This window comes from Scardinius erythrophthalmus, assembly GCF_964197995.2.
Source record: "Scardinius erythrophthalmus genome assembly, chromosome: 22".
Taxonomy (NCBI): domain Eukaryota; kingdom Metazoa; phylum Chordata; class Actinopteri; order Cypriniformes; family Leuciscidae; genus Scardinius; species Scardinius erythrophthalmus.
The window spans coordinates 9,699,788-9,725,552 of record NC_138242.1 but is presented as its reverse complement, the minus strand read 5'-3'; positions in this window follow the sequence as shown (position 1 = coordinate 9,725,552).

The following is a 25,765-nucleotide window of genomic DNA, read 5'->3' as shown; positions in this document are numbered from 1 at the left end:
ATGCTTTACAAATTTCCGGTTTTGAGCTTCTCCGACCTTCATCTGCATCTCTCCACTAAAGAGAAAAAAGAAGAGACTTATGGTGGCACAAACACAAAGTCCTTCATCCCACAACCTCTATCATCATCGTCATAATAATCACAGCGGTCTAACAATCACATCCACAGTTCCGCACTTTAACACTTACAGTAGCCTACAACCTTATCGAATACATTGTTTCCCAGCCCTGTTCCTGGAGGCACACCAACAGTGCACATTTTGGATCCGACCCGTATATTTCTGGTCTTGGACTCTCTACTAACAAGCTAATGAGTTGAATGAGGTATGCCTGATTAGGAAAAGTTTTGAAAATGTGTAATGTTGGTGTACCTCCCGGAACATGGTTGGGAAACACTGCTCTAATACACTGTTATTCACCTCTAAACCCATTACAGTCTATACCAGTGGTACTTTTAAGTGCACCCACCACATATATGTCCACTTTTATCCACGCTCAAGGTTTATCAGGTGTATTTTTGTGTAAATGAAGTGACTGAGAGGTGCAGCTCATCCATCACGCACATCTTTCCATTAGATGACCGCGGCTCACTACATTACCTGTTCTGATGTGGTCAGGATGGTCCTGCACGGCTGATGCTGATGCTGTAGAATCACTCATCCCTGCAGAATCCTCGTTCGCTCTAGAGAGATCTCCGCTGTTCTCCCCTTAATGCTCCTTCACCAGACGTCTTTCGAGCTGGACCTGTGGCCCGTGTTCAGTGCATGCTGGGACCGGGGAGATGGAGTGTGTCCGTTGTGTAATGTAGCATTATGGGAAGTGTGTCTGTAATGTGCCGTTAGAAGGACCCTCAGCAGAGTACAACTATAACGCAATCTCGCAGACACACTGGGGTGCTGATGGTTGCGCCTTCTACTGTGACGCATCTTCCCTGTGCTCATGATATTTGTTCATAAGAAGAGTTTCAAAGTGAGCTAAAACTTTAGTCCATTTTGTTCTGGACTGCTAAGAGAAAGGTGTCAGAACACTGACACTTATGTGTAGAGTATAAATTTTAATGAATTACTGTCAAATATATTTCATTTTTTGTATTCATTGGGCATTATGCGTTACAGTAATCATACCGCTAAACTGAGGTAAAATCATTTATTCAACTTATCGTGGCCTATTGTCCCCAACTTAATTTTTGTTCCCTTCCACTGTAAAATAACAGTTATCTACTGGCAGCTGTGGTTGCCAACAATGTACAGTAAATTTACAGTATCACCTCATTGAGTTCTGAGGTTTGTGACCACCACAGTAATGAGGTGGGTTTTTTTTTTCAGGTAAAGTTCTCATATTTTATATACTGTAAATACTGATTACGATTTTTGACAGTGTATATCTTTCTGTCCTTCACTCCCCTCTCATTTCCATCTTCTGTCTGTCCTCAGATCAGAAGTGTTGAGCTTTGACACAGGCCTGCAGGAGTACTGACCCACACAGTCATTAGAGAAGGAATCGCCCTTCTCGCTCTGTTTCTGATCCTGCATCACCGGATAGGATCAAATAAGAGGCAGTTGTGTTTACTTCCTCATCCATCTAATTTCTGTAGCGATGGCCGTGGCCTCCTCATCTCCTTACCACTGCTTAAGCTGCATGGATTCAGAGTCCAGCCTGCGGGCAAACACTCTCAGCACAGCTACACCTAAACGGATTAACCCTCCATACACACACACACACACATACACATCAGCACAGGTGGAGGCTTCATTACCCAGACTGTGTTAGATGCAACTTCAGACTTAATGCATCATCAAAAAAGTGCAGAAAAATAACATTCCAGCAATACATGAAGGGATGTGTTTATGGGTATTAACTCAAAGCTTACCACAGCACTAGCTCAAATAGGATTCCTATATTGGGATACAAACCGACGGATCTCATTTAAAGAGGTATTGCCCTCTGGTATCGGTTCAGTATGTAACATTTAGGCCAGTGGTTGATGCATTATGCAACAAAGAAAACTCCTTGGGCATTTAAAGTAAGGTGTTTAGGAAACGAGGTGCTCATGTGAAATATGTGGTGAAAGATCAAATGCCCACGTTTATAAAATGAAGAAATTAAAGCACAACAACCTGTCATGACCTGAACAAATATTAATCAAAACATAGCTAACATATCAGATAAAATGTTTGATATGAAAAAATTCAAGAGTTTTGTGAAAAAGTAGTCATTTAAATAAATAATACATACATCTACAGGAAAAATCATGATATTAACCACAATTAACTATTTTTTTCTCTTAAATAATAATAATATAAACAACTTAAAAGCTATTAATGGATGGATGGATGGATGGGTGAATTAAGAGTATTGTCATAACACCATTAAGGTTTATCTACTGAACAAAGAAGTAATACCAAGATTAAGCACATTAGAAAATACTAGCTGGGACGCTAATAACATATAAACAAATAAAGTGTTGCATGGGGAAATGCCAAATTGTTTGTGTAATAACCTGAAATAACTAAATGTGGAAAAAAACTACAACATTTGTTGTATTAAGGAAATGTTTGTACAGTGTAGTTGCACTAGCTGTGTACTACTTATGTCTAATAACCAACAATAAAAAAAAGAACAACTTAGCAGAGTTATTAGCAGAAGGTTCACAACAGATGATCATTAGCTCATTCACCCCCTGTAGCTTGCATCGAAGGTCGCTTCCAGAAAATAACTACCCTGACATGGCTTGATTCGGTCCCCCAGAACCTCCCAGACCCCCTTTAGTGTGATTTTGGCAAGTCCAAACTTTGAACTGAATGCTGGTACTAAAGAGGAGCATGTTTAGGCTAGACCTGACCTGCTTTAACTAGATTGATCACCAATTACGCAAATTAACCTTAAAGTGCCGTCTGCCACAGGAAGTGTTTAACCAATCTATTTACGACCCCAACATACGCCAACATAATTAACTGTCACACATCAGCTGGGTTTAATGGCAATATTGGATTTCTGACATATTAAAAAGCTCATCATCCTGCCAATAATGCAAATAACTTTTTAAAAGCTTCCTGCAGCTAGTCTGTAAAGCATCGCCCATGAACATATTTAGCTGTGCCTGTGTTAACTGTTGTTAAGTACGTCCATTCTGGAATTTGATTCACCATGAGTGGCAAACAGCCATGAGGGGCTCAACAATAAGGATGGCCCAGGACCAATATGCGACAGAGATTCAGGCGACTTGATTGAGTGTGTGTTTTTTGCTAGTTTCAGCCTGACACAGTTATCATTTTCACGTCCTGCGCCACGTTGTTTAAATAGCAAAAGCATTTGCGCCCATTTGTGCGCCCATGGGCGTGCTGGTCTGAAAACGAGGTGTGTTCAGGCGCATTGTTGGCGTGTTGCTATTTTGAGGCAACTAAAATGGACTGTGCCATTGACCAACTGATCTAAAGACAATGGTCTAAATACAATGGTCTAAAGACAATGGCGCAATATTTTTTGGATTTTTAAAGAGTGTGTTAGTAATGTGCGCCTTTAGGCGTGTGCACAATGAACGTACACTTTGTCCCGTTAAAATAGGGCCCTAAGTGTTTTGAAAAAATCTGCATGAATAAAGACAAGCTCCCACTACAGGAGTGTAAGACTACCTGAATTGCTGTGGTGCTCACAATACACAACAAGGTTTCTTGTCATCTGTAGTTGTCTTGTCATAGCAGCGCGCACACTACACAACACAACACTTACGAGGTGCACAAACTACAAGACATTTGTTTAAGAGGCAGTCCCGACCAACAGCAGAAAAAAAAAAAAAAAAACGTGTTCTTACATAAATTCACACGAGAAATTCACGCTAGTGATTAAGAGATTTTTCCTTTTATTCAGTGCCATCTGCACTGTAATTGGCTAGATTATTTCCCCCTTGGTGTTGCATTACACACACTACAAGATTACGTGAAGTTAATATCAAACAGGTTTAAAATTATCACAGCGTCTGAGACTGCTCGAGACAGGCTCAGATCATGTCGCTGACCTGCTCATACTTAACGACCATCGCGAGCGCAACAAGCTCCAATATTGCCATCCAGGGTTTTTGTTGCAGACCAAAATCCAGCCAAAAGTCATGTAGTGTGAGCTTGCCTTAAGTTAATAATGCCAACTGTTTTTGCACAGTGTGTTGCTGGCAACATGGTCACCCGTTTAGCCAAAATACAGGTTATATATGTTGTCGACTTTCGATTTGAGGTCTTGTTAGTTGATTGCTGAAAACAAGGCTCAACAAAGAAAAAAAATAACTTTTTGTTACATCTGTCAATGGTGGGTCAACCAATAAGATTTACTAGCCGTAAAGGTTTCTCACCAGCCATGGAAGTATTTTACATTATTGTAGTTTAAAAACATTTATATTTATAACATTGTCTCCAGATCTCTGTGAATAAAAGAGCGAGGACACAACAAGGTTTGTTTGTCCACATATTTTCAATTTGGATGCTTAACATGAGTTCAGGAAAGCTTAAAAAAAAAAAAAAAAAAACAAACAAACAAACAAACAAACAAACAAACAAACAAACAAACAAACAAACAAACAAACAAACAAACAAAAATTAGACAACCTTTCAGGTTTGTGCAATAGTATCTAGCTGCACCCCCGCAGCACCCACACACAAACCAGGACACACATCTCAGGACACAAGTCTCAGGCCGGAAGAGAAGGGGCGGAGTTATTAAAGCATAACAACATGGTGGAGAGAGCATGGTGAGTAGTTTGTAATGTTTATGTCATTATGTGGTTAACAATTTATTTATATATTAAGTTAATTGTTTATCTTCTAAATACTGATTATTTGCATGCATTTCACTTTTATTACTTGCACGCTTTATCGGTTTCAGCGTTTTTCAGACAGTTCGATTACTTTTTAGATTGGGTGTTGTAAATGGGCTTTGTGATGAAGCAACATTTTATATATATATATATATATATATATATATATATATATATATATATATATATATATATATATATATATATATATATATATATATATATATTTTACTTTATTATTTTATTTTAATATGTATATAAATGCTGTGGCTGGATGATAGATAGATAGTTTCTATTCCCCTCCTTAACGGCCATAGAGTGAAACACTGATTTATTAGGTTATAAGAGAAGACATGACTGTGTGTATGGTGAGGGTGTACTGTGCGCGTAATAGAGGAAATGTTCAGACTTTCTTTCGTTAGTGTCACCCCCATACCCCCCCCCCCCCCCATCCCACTCTTATTTTCACTGTAAAGAAATGTTCCTTGTAGAGTCTACTTAACACGTAAAGTGATATAAGGTAGAAACTGTGTGGTTTACAGGTTTAATTATTGTATTAGCTTTCCTTACACCCAGTGCTCTCGACTAAACGGCTCTGGTAATTGTGGACGGAGGGCAGGTGGGCTAGACAGCGTCTGTACAGGTATGAGAGAAATGTCTTCCCAGCCTCACACCTGTTTAGCCTGAAGGCCCTAAACCACAGAGACCAATCAAAAAAGACAAGGATGATGGGAAAACGGGGAAAAACGAGATTGGCCTCTCTTCCAAAGGTGACCACAAAACATCAGTGCTGGTAAGTGATTGATCGCTGGAAAAAGAAATAAAGGAAAGGTATTTGGTTGCTTTGATAGCTATGGTTTACTCGTTTATCCTCAAACACGTTTATTTGAGGAAAAGACTAAATGCAATTATGAATTTTTACAAAAGCTGATAACCACTTCATTTGAAAAACACATGTGGATCAACATGATATGTGTTTTTATATGGAGGATGATTGCACATTTTTAACACCTTGCTAAGACATTGTCATAAATTAAAACAGTTTTCATTCAGTTTTTTTTTTAAGAGTATGCCCTTTTTAAGAGGTTTATTAACTCAATATGGGTGAATCAAAAAATGTAGGTCATAATTCACCCTTAAACAAATAAATATTTCCTTTTGCAAAATATAATAAAAATGTTATTTCTTCCTGTTGTGAATTATTTATGTATATTTTTTTACTATGCTAATGCTTCCCAAGCAATTTTGCATTTAAAAGATGTATAATAGCCATCCAAACACACCCCAGATGTCTAGACTAAAAAAAGGCAAACATTTGGGCTGTCAGTAAAAATGTAATTGACGTCTACCCTTAGCCCAAGAATAGACGCAAAGGCCATGCAACATGTCAAATAAATTAAACCAAACACCTTGTAATCACTGTTGACTTTACTTACATGATGGAATATCATACATCTCGCAAGTTATTTTGGCAAAAACGACATGTAACCAAATATTCAAGTTTGTTTTGGCTAGAAGTGGGCTACTCATAGCCAGACTATATCAGGCCTATAGTTATCCTAGATGGTGAAATGACGGCTTTTGCTTGCTGGGTTATGATATGCTCTTTAGCAGTGTAAAAGTGTGAATTTACCAATAATCAAAACATCTGATTCAATTGTATATATATATATGTGTTTTATATATATATATATATATATATATATATATATATATATATATATATATATATATATATATATATATATATATATATATATATATATACAATTTTACACAGTTTTGTGTAAGCACCGGAAATGGATGGCTATTCACAGGGCGCGCCTTTCCTACTAGTGACACACACCATGTGAGGTAGTCGATCTATTGTAGTTCTCGCTATATTTTTACAGTATGTAATTCACTGGGAAATTCCAGTTTGGAAACGGATCCCGTGAGTGTCAGTCAGGCCTTAGGAGTCATAGTTCTCTGGTATGTTTAAAGAATGTCACCATCGTACATGGCTTTTGTCACCGAGTGTAACTGTACTCTGGTATAAACGTGAGGTAAACAGTAAAATAGCGTAATGAATCCTGCTATTGCTCTGTTTGGAATGCTGTGCTGCGGTAAACCCCTGACATCAATATCTGCCTTTTAAATCTGCCAGCTAACTCTCAGCGGTGGTGTTCAGAGGTGTCACATATCCCACCTGTTCCCCGCATCCTCCCAGCATCTATTGTCACTCGTTTAAGGTGTTATCTAACCCGCTATTCACTCCTGTAACACATACACTGCTCACTTCTTTCCATTTGCCAGGATCACTCGTGTTTCAGGAGACAAGAGGATGAATTTGGGGAGAGAGAAGGGATATTTTGTGGAACTAGCGTGATATGGAGGTGTTTCATATCTAGCGTGAGAAAACGCTTTGCCTTCGCTCTTAGTCACCAGTCCTGTATATGTAGGTGCTCATGTGTGAAAGAGTTAAATACAAACTGTTGACTCATCAGCTTTTTTTTTAGCTTTTTGTTTTTAAATAAAATAATATTTTAACAATTAGCTCAATTGCTATGTTTTGAATAAAAAGTCTAGTTGCTTGTTTTTGGTTTAGAGTGTATGCTAGTTACAAACACCTAGTGAAATTAATAAAAGCATTATTTTATTATGCTTCATGAATACTTATTAAAACAAAGTATTTGTTTCCTTTTAATATTTTTTTTAGCTCTTTATGCAAAACAATTCAAGTAATTGTGTAAAAGGAATAGGGCCAATAAAAATGATTGTTCAAAGTTGTAAATAAAACAAATATTATTGGATGTTTTGCACAACAAATCTTTCTACAGTACTTTCTACTTTCATTTACTGTGTTACTTGCCCTTAGGCTATTTGTCAAATTTACTGGCAAATTTACTAGGCACAAGCTGGGATGATGAACCACAAATGATTTCTTCTATAAAGCAAAATATTTAATGGACAGCTAATTTTTGAGAGTTTTGATCAAGTTTGTAAAAATGTGTGACCACTTGTCCCAGTCTCCAATATACTGTTTCACAGTCTAGAATTGTGTGGTTCTCTTTTGTTACTTATGTTTATTTTTTCTTATAAAGCCATCATTCAGACTTAAAGTGGTCGGTGTGCAGTCACCACAAATGTCCTCGCAATACTTTATCACTCATGTTTCCTCTTTTCCATGCAAACTTCCTTCTTTTTCTCAGAGCCTGAGAACAAATGTAACGATTAGGGAATCCTTCCCAGCTAATCACACTGTGCCGTGGCCACTTCCGCCATGTTGATTACCACGGAAACCATTAGAGAGAAGAAAGTGGCGGGATGTTTGATGGTGTCCGGCGGCTCAGGGGAGGTCAGAGAGGGGTGTGTGTGATAGGCCATTTAGTCTTCCTGCTCCCATTACTCGAGCATTTCCTCTATCTCACAAACACACACACACACACCTCAGTCTGGACACTAATCATTACCATACCACAAACTATTACTATAGCAATACAGCGCTTGAACTGCGCTCGGATCTGTGCACAGTGATCTTCATGAACTAGGTCAGGGATTCAAAAGTTTTCTTGTCTGCTGAAAAACTGTATGATCTATTCTAAACAATTTACCTGAAATCTCAGGTAACGGTTTAACTTGTCAAGTAATATAATAAATATATAAATATAGTTTTACATTTTTCATTGAATGTTTTATTTTCAAAAAAAATGTCATTTGTGGTGTTTGCTAAGGAATCCTCAAGTCAGTGGTATTTCCATAAAAGTAAAGGGATAATTCACACACATAAATTACTCCCCATCATGTTATTCCAAACTTTCATTCATCTTCAAAAAATTGGTTTAATTAAACCTGAGATATTTATGTTCCTCCATTAAAACTTTGATGCTTCAAAAAGTTCATAAAGTTATCATAAAAGTAATCCATAGGAATTGTGCGGTTAATATTAAATCTAAAGATACACAATGGCTGATGAACACATTTAATGTTGGGTGATATTGTTTAATGCACATAGAGCACATTACATATGTTGAGCTGACACTCATCTGTACTTGTGTGACATGTTAGAACAAACCTGGTTGGTTCTTGCACGTCAAGCAATCATGTTTGATCTTTTATTTGCCATATTTGATTTGCTCTATATTTGTGCGTTGTAAGCAACCACACAGATTACATTAGCAACAGCATATAAATGCCCTTGCAACTACTCTTGTACAGTATAAGTGGCAGGTTTTTCAGGGTCAAGATCCGCTCTTGTTCTTCAGAAAACATACAAATATTTGATTATATGCAGTTCCATCATGGACCTCTAGGGGCTGGTGAACACATTATTCGCTAGCAATGCATCTCTTTTCACTCAATTATTGTAGTCTGATGTCTCCATTTTCCCACCGATATGCCCATAGTGTTTATCAAAGCCCATGGGTAGATATAGTCCCAGATGGCCACACTAGCGTTTGCTCTTTTTTTGGGGATGATAGGGTGTGATCTCAGTATAACATGGGTGACATATGCCTCCTCACTCTCTTTAGGCAACTAGCAGAGAACTGTAGCCAAGACCATGAACAAATGTGCTCCAAGACCCCCAACTCATGTCAGTCAGTTGATGGTAACAGTTCTGTCATGACAACTCTCTGAGTATTTGGCATGGTAATGGATATGATGGTAATGTTGATATGTTTGGTCTTGGCGGAATAGATCTGCTACGCTGCTGTTGCTGCTGCTGCTGATGCACATCAATCACAGGACTTGCTACTGCAATACATTCACAACACGCTGCTGTGAGCAAGACATGCTGCTGCTGTAACGATTTAGCATGCATGAATTACCCATAGCAGATCTATGCAGGTGGAGCTGGGGAGGGTGGAGGGTTTCTGAAAGCGCGCTGCACTGCTACAGCCAACGCTGGCCAAGTATTTGAAGGCTGAGCAGCGAGGTTATTGGCTACTGATACAAAAATGAACCAATCAGCTGTGCCCTACAGGGAATGATTGCAAGCAGATTGAGTTAAGGACCTATCAGCCTGCACCATCTAGAGTTCCATGACAGAACTTTGTATTTGCAATAAGTACAATCACACCATCCCAAAACATGCCGTGTAATTTGAGGAATAATTCATGTCTGTAGCACAAATGGTGCTGGATGAGTTAAGTGCAAAGTTTAATACTTTTGAACACATTTAGAACCAGACCCGAACCTTGGGAACTATATTGCAATAACTGTGATGCAAAGGTCACACGTTAATTTCTCAGGAAAAATGTCATTACATGTATACCTTGAATATTTGTTTTTGTCTACCAAATAAATAAATGCGTATGTATTAAAGTTTGATTATTTATCAGTGTGATATAAAGGATATGCAATAAATGACATAGCTGAGATAACCTCAGATTTCTAGACACTGGAACCAGGGAAATTCCTCAAACAGGAGTCATTACCCAGAAACCTGAGCAGCTCCTCATTGTAATGTGAGAGATGATTATAGCTCTCGAAAGCTCTTTAGCGGATCAAGCTACAGCTCCCTTTTGTAGGACAACATTCTTTCAAAAATATGTAAAAATACCAACAGCAAAGCAAGGACAAATTACTGTTACACTCCAATGTTGGAGAACCTGATCTGGATTAAGTGAAAACAGCTTCTCTGGTTTCCGAAAATGAATCCAGCTTTTGTTCTCTTGCGCTGTGGTTTAACGTTTGTTTATGCTGAAACAGTCTACTGTTCAACTGAGAGCTGCAATGCACAACCACAGAGAGGAAGTGGAGCTCATCTACAGGTGTAGGGAAAATGACAGAAAACAACCCTTGGACTTAAAGTCATTTAACTCTAGTCAGTTTCCTGTTTTCATTGATGCTAAAATGCTTCAAAATGTTTTTGGTTTAAAGTTGCAGAGGAAAGTTAGTGCTCAGACATTGTGCATTCATAGTGTGGTTCATAGTAAGGGTATTTCATGGAGTTATCAACTTTGTCTTGGATGTTTCTTCCTATTTCTTAGACATCAATATAAAAAAAAAATATATATATATATATATATATATATATATATATATATATATTTTTTTTTTTATTATTATTATTATTATTATTATTATTATTTTACCAAAATAAGAGACAATGTTGAGATCTAAAGGAGACACTTGGACTATTATGGAGTCTTTTTTTTCTTTTTTTTTTCTTGGTAGACTGGGGATCAGTATTCTCTATTTAATCTCTTGGAGAACAATTAATAATAAAAAGGTCTCATTTAGCTTCTTATTTAGCTTCTCTTATATTTATCCCTTTTATGGTCTTTTTCTCATTTTTTTAAATCTAAAAGTGGGTCTTTTCTTTTGTTTCGTTTAAGCCCTACATTTGTGTTTAATTTGTGGCTGTCTCTTATTGAGGAAGTGCCTCAAGATTCAAACAGGATCAAAACAGCATTTCAGGGAAAAACAAAACAAAACAAATAGAGTACATTGTGGTCACAGGACAATATCACCTTCTGGACACTGACAATTTTGCCTTGAATGACACACACACTCTTTAGTTTTATGTGAATTGCAAATAAATTGTAATTTGCAATCGTCATGGGATTCATAACTTTTGCAAGGGTCACCGCTGAGGTCAAATAAAGGAAACCCAGCCAACACAATGTTTTAATCCACGACTCTAAATGAACCAGACAGGATGAAGAAACGACAGAGAAACAGACAGTGAATGTAAGAGAGAAAGAGTCTGTCATGTAGACTAATTGCGCTTAAGATAAGTAATTGTACAATAGTTTGATGGTGGTCTTTAATCACAGCCATTTTCTTCTTAAGTGTAATGTGCACCATGTGAGAGCTGGACTCTCATCGCTCCCGAATCTGGATATTTATTGTCAGACTCATGTCCGGGGATTACACATTATACTGGATTGGCAACAATATTTCCTTATGGTAATACTACATCCAGCTCATGAAAGAAAGGAGATGGTGTTGACCTCTAGGGGTGTTTTGCGATGGTCCAGCTCATTTAGCATGAAGGATGAGCACACTGATTCTAGATGTACTACACTACATCTCATCCTCTATATTTAGACTGATACTGTATGGAAACAAGGGAAGGGAAATAAAGTCATATATAGGTCTCTCCCAGGTGAGTCTGTTTCTAATTGCTGAGGTGATGCAATGCAACTGCAAAACTCCTTTCTTTTTCTCATTATGGTCTTATTTATTTATTTATTTTTAGTGTTTCTCTTTCATTCTTTTATCATTATCTATCTATCTATCTATCTATCTATCTATCTATCTATCTATCTATCTATCTATCTATCTATCTATCTATCTATCTATCTATCTATCTATCTATCTATCTATCTATCTATCTATCTATCTATCTATCTATCTATCTATCTATCTATCTATCTATCTATCTATCTATCTATCTATCTATCTATCTATCTATCTATCTATCTATCTATCTATCTATCTATCTATCTATCTAGTCAAGTCAAGTCAAGTTTATTTTTATATCTACCTATCTTCTGAAGATAACAGACCTGTTAAAAACACTGTTTTTATAGAGCTGATAGACTATAGGTTTGGTTTTTTGTTGTTTGTTTGTTTCTTATAAATCGTATTAATAAGTTTTATTGTTGTACTGCACAAAAATAAAAAATAAAAAATAAATATATTGATTTAATTTACTTTTTTTTTGGTCGGGGGGGGGGGGGGGGGTATACATACACATGTTGAGTTTTCATGTTTTATGGGGACATTCCATATAAATAATGTTTTTTATGCACATTTTATACACATTTATATACATATACAGTATGTACAAACTGTATATTTTCTCCCCTAACCCTACCTCTAAACCTACCCATCACAGGAAACTTTCTCCATTTTAACATAAAAAAAAAAAAAAAAAAACTTCTAAAAATCCCTTAGTGTGATTTATATGTTGTTTTCCTACAAGGACAATGATTTGGTATTGCCATCTCTGTCCCCATAATGTAGAGTTTACCTGTACCACACACAACACACACACACACACACACACACACACACACACACACACACACACACACACACACACACACACACACACACACACACAGAAACAAAATCAATAAAACAATGGCTTTAAAAAATAATTTTGTGTCTAGTGCATTTATATTTAAGGCATGTGTACTGGGATGACCCTACGTCTATGTTTTAATTTTCTTATCGATATCATAATATTATTCCAAACCAAATTCTGGCGTAATGTGTCCCGAACTCCACGCAGAAGGAACACAATGGAATATTATAATTGATATCAATCCACAATCTGAATTGTGATGAAGGTATTAAACCACACCGTGTTCATTCATTGGAGAAGTAAGGCCAAAACAGTCAAATTCAGCAAAACAAAATTCTGAATCCAAATTAAAGCAAAAATGCTTATTGTATGGGTTATTCTGATCGATTCAGGGCTCAGGTCTCTTTCAAATGTCCAAAATCAGTCTGAGAATATTGTGCAACTTTTGTATAACATTTTTCCCCTCCCTGGAGCTGTGTATATAGTGGCAATAGATCTGTTGATATTTGATCTGTGTTTATGTCCTGTGGGAGTCGAGGAGGTGGCAGGGACTTACCCCGTCTATTCTGTACACCGCAGGGTCATCTCTCTCTTTCTCTCGCTATCGCTTTCCATTTGCATTTCCCATTCTACAGGCATGTCACATAAACAAAAACTGGCTTGCAGCTACGAAACAACGGCCACACGTCAGACATCAACCATGCGTATTTTCCTCCAAGAGACAAAAAGAGGAGCTTGTCCAGTAACGGTATCAAGGAGTAAAATAAGAAATCAAGCAGAACGCTGAGGTTTGCGTGGCCTAAAGGGGTTTCTGTGTAGATGAGGACACACATGCCTGATTTATGACAGCATGCAGTCATCATATCAGCTCACGTCACCTTAACCTGTGTCTGCTGTGTCTGGGTCCTGCAAGTCACAAAACTAAAAATTTTACTTTCATTAAAGAGGATAATGTTAGTGTTGAATTAAGAGTAAGATTTTCCTTTGCATTGTCCACATGAGCACCAAAGCTAATTGGACAAATAATGAGCCTATACTAAGCCATGGCTCTGGCCCGTTTGGTTTTGTTAAAGGTTTTCGACTTGTCTCTTGAATAAAAATGAATGAGCAGGCCTACACAGAATCTGCACTCACAGAACTTAACAGAAACTCTGTAGATTCACATGGAATTGAAATGCTTATCATGCACAATTGTATACACATTGCCCACCTCATGCTTGTTTGTTTAGTTTATATTTGTGCTAGTTTTATAATGCTTTCAGTTATTATTAACAATGTAGTACTAACAAATTGTATTATGGTCCACAGAATTTGGCAGACTTTCTGTCAAAATGACCATAGAAAATGCAAAAAAAGTAAAAGAATGAAGGTAATAGAGTGCAGTAGTGACGCTCCTTTTTTGAGGTAATTCGTTACAATTTTTTTTTTTTTTTTTTAGTTCTAGGCCTTGAATCAAACCAAGTTCTAAACATTCAAATTTTTAATTTTTAATTTGAAGCAACAAAAAAAGAGCTCATGGAAGCTTTCTTTATGTTAATTATATAAAAAATAAAAAAAATAAATAAACTTTTTATCTTAAAAAAAAAAAAGATTTGCACTCTATTGTTAATTATTCATACATCCAGCAAGATTCAGAATATAATCATTCAGAATATCAAATAACCAGCAGAAGCAGGAAGAAGCCAATCAGAGTTCAAAGGTTAGGTAAAGTCTTTCTGGATTAGTTTCATGTCAGGCCTCTACCTGTCTTTAGTATCCAATCATTCTGTCCCATCATACACGTTACTACGTGCCCGTGATAGACTTGTCGCATTCCATGGAAATCAAGTGGCAGGAATTGCTTCTGCGCCATTTTCAAATCATCTCACACGCGTATCCTGCGCCCCGCTTAGCACAGAACACCCACAATCCAGTGCTTTACGGTGAGGGTGGTGGGGCGTTCTCTAAAGAACATTATACCTCCTTACAGCCACATCATCGGGTTACAATGCTCACATGTTCCTCTAATAATTTGAGCACGCTTTCCAATGTATTCAGACGGCTTAGGTGTGTGCAACGAAGCGATTGGGGACTTGCATTCAGGTCTCTACATGAATCTAAATTGATTAACGTAAGTTTTTTTTTTTTTGTCGTTTTGTTTTGTTTGTTTTTTAGGGCATGGCAATTCTGCCCGAGATTTGCCACCATAAAGGGGCTTGAGCTTAGGCCCGTGCTTCTTTCCAAACCTTCCAAGAACGTTGATAAGCAGATCCCCGAATGAAATCTCCTCGTCCCCGGCTGCGTCTGCCTCTAATCGTTTTATTTACAGTTACAATAAAAGACGAGTCTGTAATGGCTGGGTGACATAATAAGCGGTGCAGGAACAATCGGAAAACAGTCCTAAGCGCATTCCAATTTTCGCATTAGGCTAATCGTGGAGAGGAAGGAAATAAAGACATCAGTTGGATGAAACGAGCGTAATTGGAGAATAATGTAGTTAGTTTGCTCTAATCTTCTGCATAATATTAAAATGTTCTCAGTGCTCCCCAGCTGCAAGCAATCAGTCGCTCTGGAGGGGGAAGACGAGAAAAGAACGCGCAAGAGAGAGACACAGAGAGAGAGAGAGAGAGAGAGAGAGAGAGAGAGAGAGAGAGAGAGAGAGAGAGAGAGAGAGAGAGAGAGAGAAGCTGCATGTAGGTGTCTGTTAGCAAAATTTCTTTAGCATTTTGAGAAATCGGAGCACTTGTCTGTACGTACAGTAGTTGACAGAATAGCAAACTAAAAGAAGAAGCAGCTCTACTAACTTCACTACATTTTTCTCTAGAGTGACAGTAGCTCAGCTGTGTTCATAACAATGTTGCTTTTCCAGTAACAGCTTATTTCTTTCAACAAGTAGCAGTGTGATGTGACAGAACACTATATCACTGTTGTTGTTTTTTATGTCACACATTATTGCGCACAGCTTTCAACTGATTGAGCTGAGGCAATAATCAAACACTCAAGAAAGTCTTTTTATTCGTAAATAGTATTGAGGAGATTCACTTAGTGAGTCAAATTGTGCTGATGATTCACTGAATTGATTCCGAGAAATGATTCACTCATTCTTTTGAATTCATTCTCAGTTGTGTTCCTAGAACTGAGACTTGTAAATATGGGATTTACTATATTTATAGCTCATCTGTTAAAATTAAAATGTTTTAACTGTTGTAATTAGTGTACATTAATATATTAGGTATTTTGTGACAGGGATATTTTACCCCTTTATAACCCTATTGTATTAATTTTTCTCGTTAGTAGGCTCAAAGGCTAGTTGCTTTTAAAGGCTAGTTTCACTGTATCTACTTTAATATGTGAGAACCTTGTAGCCTACTCTACAAGCCACATTTTCAAAGAGGCTTCTCCAAAACTAGCAGTTGATCATTATTAAACCAATAAAGCCAAATAAATGGTTTTACTTAGAAAAAACTACTTTAAAAAAATCAGTTGTGTTAGCATTAGCTCATAACATTTAGCTTACACACTTAATACATACTTACATTCAAGCAGGTCTCTTGCATTCCTGTTTGCAGTTCATGTTTCTTGGACAAGGCCTTATTTCATCAACTGACATTACTGATAGCCATAAACTAGCGAACACTTCCTTCTTTGGCATGTTGGCTTTATCATCACTTGCAGTACTTTTGACAAGCGTCCAGCACAAAGAATGAAAGAAAACTGAATGAATGTTGTAATATTCCCTCTTTTTCACTCATATTATTTTTCAAAGTTATGGCAAACTGCACAATCTTGAGAGCAAGCGTCGACCAGTAGCAGAATTAAAGGCAGGTTATTTGTTCTCCCTGTGGCTTCTCTCATCTGTGATTTCAAGCCTTCTTTCGCTCTGAGGGTGTTTTTTACTCCCGTTATTGTGCAGGAAATTGTCATTAGTCAGTGGAACAAATAACGTGAAAACCGCCATGGTTGCCTTTGCTCCGCATCAAAACACAACAATGAATTAATCAAATTAAAATTCCTTGTTATGCGATTTTGCTTTAATTTCCAAAACCAAGCCCCTATTTAGTATTTGAGAAAACCAAAATGGGGAAGTCACAGTTAAAGGCCTCAGTAACAGTGTTATATTAGGAAAGAATTATCAATCCTTTAAGCTAATTTGGATAACTTGGAAACCATAAAAGTAAGCTTGTGAAATGCAGTATTTGCTAAGCTTCTGCTGTCTTCACAGGTCTTTAACTGCAGCAGCTACTTAATGGACTTTGTTTTTGCTTATTGATTGACTGCCATTGCAACATTAAATCCAATTCAAGTTATTATGACCCTACAAAAGCTATTACAAATGGCTAAAGAGCTGTAAAGTGTGGTACAGATGCATGGAAGTGTCTCTTAAAGGCGATTCTTTTTTTTTTTTACTTTTACAATCTGAGATTCCTATACTATCAAAATTATCAAATATCATAATGATAAATATTTTAAGACTGTGTAAAGGTGATTCACACTTTCAGCGATTTCTTCGTTGAAGTCGACTTAAAGGAGAACTCTGGTCAATTTTAACATTGAGCTCATTTTTTTGTACATTTGGAGTGCTGTCAATACAGAGAACAACGACAAAAATCGGTGTTGCCTACACCGAGTTATTCTATTTTTAAAATTTGCACCCTGTTGACTTCAATGGGGCAAGTACTAAACCTGCTTTTAGCCTCTTAACATCCTTGATGTGTCATTACAAGTGCACAGAAAATGTGAGTGATTCCTTCTGAGTGAACACGAGTGAATCTGACTGCAGTAGATGTGAAAGATATGAATAAATATGATGTTATTTCAGCCAGCGCACATACCTGTATTTTCTTCCTGTTTTCGGTCGAAGCCCATAGTAGTTGATTGCGGAGTTCACGCGCATAGGTTTAGTTGCCTATGATCACGCGCGTGAACTCGCAATCAATTACTTTGGACTTCAACCGAAAACAGGATGTAAACACAGGTATTTGTGCTGGCTTAAATAACATAATTTTTATACATATCTTTCACATCTACTGCAGTCAGATTCACTCGTGTTCACTCAGAAGGAATCACTCACATTTTCTGTGCACTTGTAATGACACATCAAGGATGTTAAGAGGCTAAAAGCAGGTTTAGTACTTGCCCCATTGAAGTCAACAGGGTGCAAATTTTAAAAATAGAATAACTCGGTGTAGGCAACACCGATTTTTGTCGTTGTTCTCTGTATTGACAGCACTCCAAATGTACAAAAAAATGAGCTCAATGTTAAAATTGACCGGAGTTCTCCTTTAACTGTTGGTCACTAGTAGGCGTTTCTATGTAGTAACCAAGTGAAAATGAACAAGCTCCACTGTCTAACTCTGATTGGTAACTGCCGAGTGATGTCATTGCTTATTTGCATAAAGGTCCTCTATCACCCATGTTGTCTCAAATCCTCAACACTCATTAAGCATGAATGCATTCTAATAGTTTTTTTGCTGCAAATTGCTGTCAGTGTGAGCTCCCTTTTATATAATGCAGTTTGTAACTAGTTAAAATGCTCCAGTCAGAAACAGTCAATATTCAATAAATAGTTTACACAGAAAAAATGTTTTACATTTTACATTTACACACCCCCTTGTCTTTTAAAGCCTTCTGTAGAAGACAATAAGCTTTATTTATAGCAGGATGCCCAAGCTGCGCTAATGGCTGTCAACATTTTTACTGAATTACAAATATGTTTCAGTCTGTTCCTTGCATAAATCTTTTGCTGTGATTCCCAACCCTGGTCCTGGTCCTGAAGCTGGAGTACTCCTAACATTGCCCATTTTTGATGTCTTTCTTTTCTGATACACCCATCTGAGGTCTTGGAGTCTTTACTAATGAGATGATGAGTTGAATCAGGTGTGTTTGATTAGGAAGACATCTAAACTGTGCAGTGCTGGGAGTGCTCCAGGAACATGGTTGGGAACAATTGATATGGAGGACTGTTTTGACGCTTTTATGATGGTTATTTTTTGTCCTGATATTTTGGATCTTGACAGACCCTGGTCCCCAACCACTTTTATTATAAGTAAGCAATTAATACATACTGCTAAACTTCTCCGTTGTGTTCCATGAGGGTACAAAAATAACACAATCTTCATTTTTGAGTGAATTATTTCTGTAGTTGTTTTCTAAACCCTGCCTACAGGCCAAAGTCAAAAGTTTCCATGTTCTCGTCTAGTCCCACTCTGTTTTTAGAGTTCCTCTCTCTGTACGTAGTCTAGCGACGGATGTGGCTGCCATATGCCCTCCCAAAGCCAAGCGCGGGCCCGAAGCGCTGGTGTATTGCAGTCATTAGCCCCTCACGCCGTCAAGCTCCAAACTCATTTAGCCTCATGCTGGACCTTCATTATGATAGACTTGTATCAGATGGCATCTCTAGCTGGGCACAGGCTCAGGGCGAGAGGGGGAGAGTAGGGCCGCAGCCATGGCCCGCTCCTGCCCCAGCGGGTGGGTGAAGGGGGTGGTGAGAGAGAAGCAGATGTAGTGGTGGGGGTTTATGCTAGACCACCACAGAGGAAGAAAACATTGGAGACCTCAGAGACTCCTTGCACTTGCTTTGTTGCATTTGTTGTCTTTTTGGCTTTCTGAGCTTTTTTGCATAAAAACATATCTGCTACTGACACTTTGCAACATGGCACACACAGTGACGGGCCAGGGCAACCCTGCACATCTCAACAGAAAACTAAGGAAATATACGCATTCACATTTGTAGATGTTTCAGTATAACCCGGTGGTTCTCAACTTAGCTTGCAGACAGCAGGGGAAAAAGCAACAACAAAAAAATGGTAACACTAATACTAATACTACTAATACTAATACTAATACTGCCATCACACATCATTAGATATTTCCTACTTCTGAAGTCATATTTATGAGTTGTCTTGCCTATTTCTTGGGAAAATTGTATTAAACCCAAAATGTATTGAATATGTGTAATCAATATCCAATGGATTTTGAATAAAACGTAGTATCCCATTCGTTGACAACAATATAAACTTTCCTTCTAGATTAGGGGTGCCCAGTCCTGTTTCTGGAGATCTACCTATCTGCAGAGTTCAGATCCAAACCTGATCCAACACACCTGTCTGTAATTATCAAGTGTTCCTGAAGATCTTAATTATCTGGTTAAGTTGTGTTTGACTGGAGCTGAACTTAGCAAGAAGGTATCTTCAGGAAAAGGATTGGGCACCCCTTCTAGATAGTCAACAATGCTGACAATTCTGAAAATCCTATTAATTAAATGCTGTTTTCACTGTGTAAAATACATCAATATATATATATATATATATATATATATATATATATATATATATATATGGCAATATACTGTAAAACAGACAGCACATTAATGCAGCATAATATAAAATTTGGCTCTATATTTGTTCCAAGTGTTAGGCTGGTAAATCTGCTGGTCATGGCAATGTCCTATTTTAATTATTTGAAATAGAGTATATTTCAGTGTTCAGTTCAAATCACCATTTTTTTTTTGTTTTTTTTTTTCAGAAAATCTGATACCGTGTTGGGTCCCCACTTGATCCACATCAAAATCAAATCAGCTGAGAAGCACTGCTCTCAGTCCTCCATTTATCTCTCAATACTAGCACATTAATACACAGGAAATACAAACGATTCAAACATTACAAAACAAATGGCTGCAACAAATTTGCCCCTGTTTGCTAACAGTCATTTTACTCAGTCTGTAATAAAAAGTCAATGAACCAAGGGGAGTCCATATATTCCCATAACAAAGGCAGGGGGAGCTGTCATTTCCCCATTCTCTGTCTTTTATGAAAACATCCTCTCTCGCTCAAGACGGCGGGGGGGCAGAAGGCCTCGCTCAACAGATCGAGCCGATAAAATGCACATGCTCCTAAAGACAATGAGCGCTGAGCCACAGACTGTGACAAACGGCTGAACCTGCGCTCCGACGGTCTATCCGATAAGGAAAAACAACACGGGGAAAAAGGGAAGCCACATGTTAGAGCAAATGAAAAGTGCATCGCATTTTCCTTCCCCGCACGCCTGATCCTACATGCCGTTATCTCTTAGCACGCTGATATATTGCAATGCTTTTAAGACACCCAGCAAATGAGAGCGGGTCTCCGCAGCCCCGGGAGAGATGCCTCGCTCTCGCCGATCGGCTGTCGCTATTGGATTTCTGACTTTTAACTGGGTTAACCTACTTTACTGTGAATACAAATTCAATTGCCACCACAGCTGTTTTATTTGGCGTGCGTGTTTTTTCTCTCTCTCGCTCTCTCTCGACAGGCTGTGTAACCACATAGAAAACAATTTCCCTCTGCGGAGCACTGGCAAACCATAAAATTAAAATGAAGTGCCATTACACGTTCACAAAGCAAAGGGGGTCCTTCCTTTTCTACCCTCCCGTTCCCTCTCAGTATTGACACAATGCTTATCCCTTTCCCGTTGCCATTTATACGCTGCTTGTTTGCCACTGAGGCTAGCATGTTAGCATGCTAGCCTCACCTTTAGCTCTCTCTCCCCATGTGTGTGTGTGTTTAGTAACGGTTCTTCTCACTGAGACACTAAATAAAGCCATATGAGGCAGCCAGGAAACCTTTCAGGACTTCATTAGGGCAGTGGGAGAGAAGAAGTTAAGCGCTCCAGCAAGCTGGTACTGTTTAGCTGCATAACGTCAACAAGAGCACTCACGCAGCTGCCTGCTCGTACCCCAAACAACCCCCTCCGCCCTCGTCAGCCCTTTATCCACCCTGCTACGCTCCGCTCGGGTGGTGCAGGCCACGCAGGAACCCCTTGTTTGCCTGAGTGCCACTACCCAGCCGGGGGCAGCCCAGACTGACATACCTAAAGAGCTCTTCTGAAGCTAACGGGGTTATAATTGCACTTTGCACAAATTGCGTGTACTCCACGAAGAGAATGACTGAGAGGACCAGTGCAACCAAGCACACTAACTTCCCGGAGAGCGCTGATGTCGACCGCAGCACGGGCCACTTTGTTAAAGATATCTGACAGAGCCCGAACCCTGCGCACACTACAGCTAACACATCACGATTGGTTTACATCTCCGTATCATTTGATTTTCGCTCTTTTGTTTCTCGTCTCGGTCTCTGTGCGTCTCTATTGTCCTGAGGGCAGGTGAGGGTTTGTGTACTGGCTTTCTCTCGCTCTCTCTACGGCCTTCAGGTAAGTGTCATCTGTACAGAACTGATCCGTTTACATCACATACTAGCAGAGCTGCACTGCTCATCTTTGCGTTGTGTTGCGTTGTGTATGCGCGGCTGGACCTTGCACTGAATAATGATCAATAAAATAGACTGTTGTTTTCATGTATGTGTGCAATATTGATTGCTCTCTTTCATAAGCTGAACATCACTTACATCCCTGTGTTAGTTGAAAACCATGAGTATGTCTGTAGCATGTAGAGGCTGTGATGCTGAGGAACATGTGTGTGTGTGTGTGTGTGTGTGTTGTGGTATTGTTGAATATTGCTCAGGCTTTGTTTGAGTGAGTGTCTGGTGTGCCGTGGGGTAGATGACTGTACTAAAGCGCCACCTAGTGACACACATCTTCCATTCTAGAGTAAAACTACACAACGGAGCACTACCCAACCCCCCAAACACTCTCCAGCCATCTCTAGCTGTCTGTCTTTTCTTTCTCTTGCGGAGAGTGGCCACATTTAACCATTGCGGCAGTCCTATCAGTCCTTAACGCTAATGTCTCACACAATCTATCAGACCAAAGCAGATCCTAGGCAAACATGGAAAAGAAAAGAAAAGAAAAGAAAAGAAAAGAAAAGAAAAGAAAAGAAAAGAAAAGAAAAGAAAAGGTTTAAATCATCCTTTTGCAGTTTGCCATTTGTAAATAGTTTCACATAATGAAAGTTAGTGGGTTTAGAGCTGTGGTGTTAAAAAATAAATATTAAAAATAATTGACATTGTCACAAATTATATCTGAAATAAACATTTAATAATAATAATAACAATAATTTAAATGAAGCAATTGTTGACATACAGTTGGAGTAAAGAGTGATAACATTTATGTGGTTGCTAAGTTAAGTAGCTAAGATCTGTTGGTCATGAAATAATTTAGAGAGAAATGCTTGAGATTATACAGCATGTTCTAATTTTTGGTTGCAGTTGCAGACTTTGGGATCTTGGCACCCAAAAATCTGAGCACAGTTTAAGACATTGTTGAGGAGACATTAAAAACACCTTTAAGAAATCTAAAACAGTAAGCAGTCAAATGTTTGGAAATAGATCCCATTCTGCAGCATCTATCTCTCCACCAACTGGGAAACAATTAAACTGGAGTAAAAGTTTCCCGATGAGCTTCAATGTGCCCTTGAATATGAGGCTTGTCAACATGGATCTATCGATGCGGTTCGCTCGCAGTTACAGTCACCCGCATCAAAGCTCAGCTCACAAACGGCCGACAGTGATGAGCGCCTGTCACTGCCCATAAAGGTGATGCACACATGCGCACACACACACACACCCTACGGTCCTTGGCTAGTCTATTTATTTTTATCGCAACAATGAAAATTTGCATTTCACACACACACACCCACACACACACACACACACACACACACACACACACACACACACACACACACACACACACACACACACACGTTACTGCAAGGACAAGAAGATGGATTAGATTGACAGTGTCACCTTCCTAATCTAGATGAACTCTCATAGACAGACAGGCAGATGTGACACATGAGGGATTGGCAGGATAACGTGCGATCTTATTCACTGTGATGTCAGAAAGTCACTCCTTGCTCCTTACCTGAGCTTAATGATACAATTTAAATATATATATATATATATATATATATATATATATATATATATATATATATATATATATATATATATATATATATATATATATATATATATATATATATATATATATATATATATATATATATATACTAACTTTACTTTAATTTGGCTACAATGCATTTATTATATATATATATATATTTTTTTTTTTTATTACATAATTGTCTGTGCTCACTTTAAGATAGTTATTATGAGTACATTTCCCAATTAAACATTTAAGTTGCTTTCAGGCATATTTTCCCCAAAATGTCATTTACTCACTCTCACGTCATTCCAAACTCATATGACTTTCCTTCTGAAATTCATTCTTAAATTTCAGTCTGCCACTTACACGAAGCAGTGTGGTTTATTAGACTAGAATTGAAATAATTATTATATGGACTACATATTTGGATGCCTGAATTGTGATTTAAGATTCTTTTTGAAGATTGTCAATGTGAATCACTATTCAATTTCATTGTAGGGAAAAAAGCAGCGTGAACTTTCTTCAAAATACCTCCTTTTCTGTTCTATGGAAGAAAGAATGTCATACAGGTTTAGAATGGCATGAGTAAATTAAATCTCTTTAATATCTTAGTTGTCTCTCCTAAATAGAAATGGGATAAAACGGCTTGGAAAAAAAAGTTCAGATATTTCTCATGTGAAGAAGACCCCTGTAATTTCAAGTTTCTCCTCTAGAATTTCTCAACATCTTACACTGTGCTTAGAAAACTCTGAAGCTCTCTATTCACATTGTTTGGCAACAGCGAAGAAAACTATTTTCTGTGAATGTGTGTGAACTTCCGATTCATTGGACACTTTATGTAAATAACTGGAGGAATAACACAACGCAGTAAATGGTAAAATCATTTGAGCTTCAGACCAGTGTGTTTATGATTATAATAATAAATGAAAATAATATTGATAACAAATAACAGTTTGCATTATCAAGCAGCGTAACGGACAGTTTTTGTACAGTAATATATATAGCCTATACATGAAATAACTGGAAGGAGATTAGACTGGAAGCCTAGACACATTCAATTTACAAATGGTTATACGCACTCTTACACTGTAAAAAATTTGCTGTAGTTTTGCAGCTGTTTGCCAGTAACTTACTGGAGATTTAAATTTATGTTATTTACTGGCAACAGTTTGTTCAAAGTTAAATGAACATTAAACATTAACAAGTCTTTGTCTTTAAAGAATAATATCATAAAATAACAATCTAATGCAAAGCATTCTGGGAACCAGAAATCTTCATCAACCTTTTTCTGTTTTTTTTTTATTCAGATTTTGGTTCCCAGAATGCTTTGCATGAGGATGTTATTTTAGTTTTATTCTGTAAAGACAAAGACTTGTTAATGTTTAATGTTCATTTAATTTTTAACAAATTGTTGCCAGTAAATAACATCAATTTAAATCTACAGTAAGTTACTGGCAAGTAGCTGCCAGTAATACTGTAATTTCTACAGATTTTTCTAACAGTGTACATTAAAAATAAGGTGAATATGAACTCCAGTATTTCCCGTTCATTCGTGACCAAATTATCTAAGCTAAGCTTTCCATGTTAATTTTTTAGCTCTTTATAGGCCTGAGACTAGTGGTCTCAGTCTCAGCATTTTATTTGTTCCTCTTCTCTGATGCCATATGCAGGCTAGCATTAAAAGGACTGGAAATGACTATGAAACATTAACTATAGGCGACATTCATCTAAACACAAAGCCACATTACAATGTGTGTGTCTGTGTGTCTTCCAGAAGAGCAGCTTTATGGAGCAGTATCTGATGATGCGTTCCTCATACGTTCATATCAGAGCAGAGACAGATGTTAATCACACACTATATGAGCACACACACACACACACAGTCACACACACACACACACACACACACACACACACACACACACACACACACACACACACACACACACACACACACACACACACACACACACACACACACACACACACACACACACACACACACACACACACACACACACACACACACACACACACACACACACACACACACACATTGGTATTCCTATCATTATGAGGACATTCCATAGACATAATGATTTTTATACCATACAAACTATATATTAGCCCTAACCCTACCCCT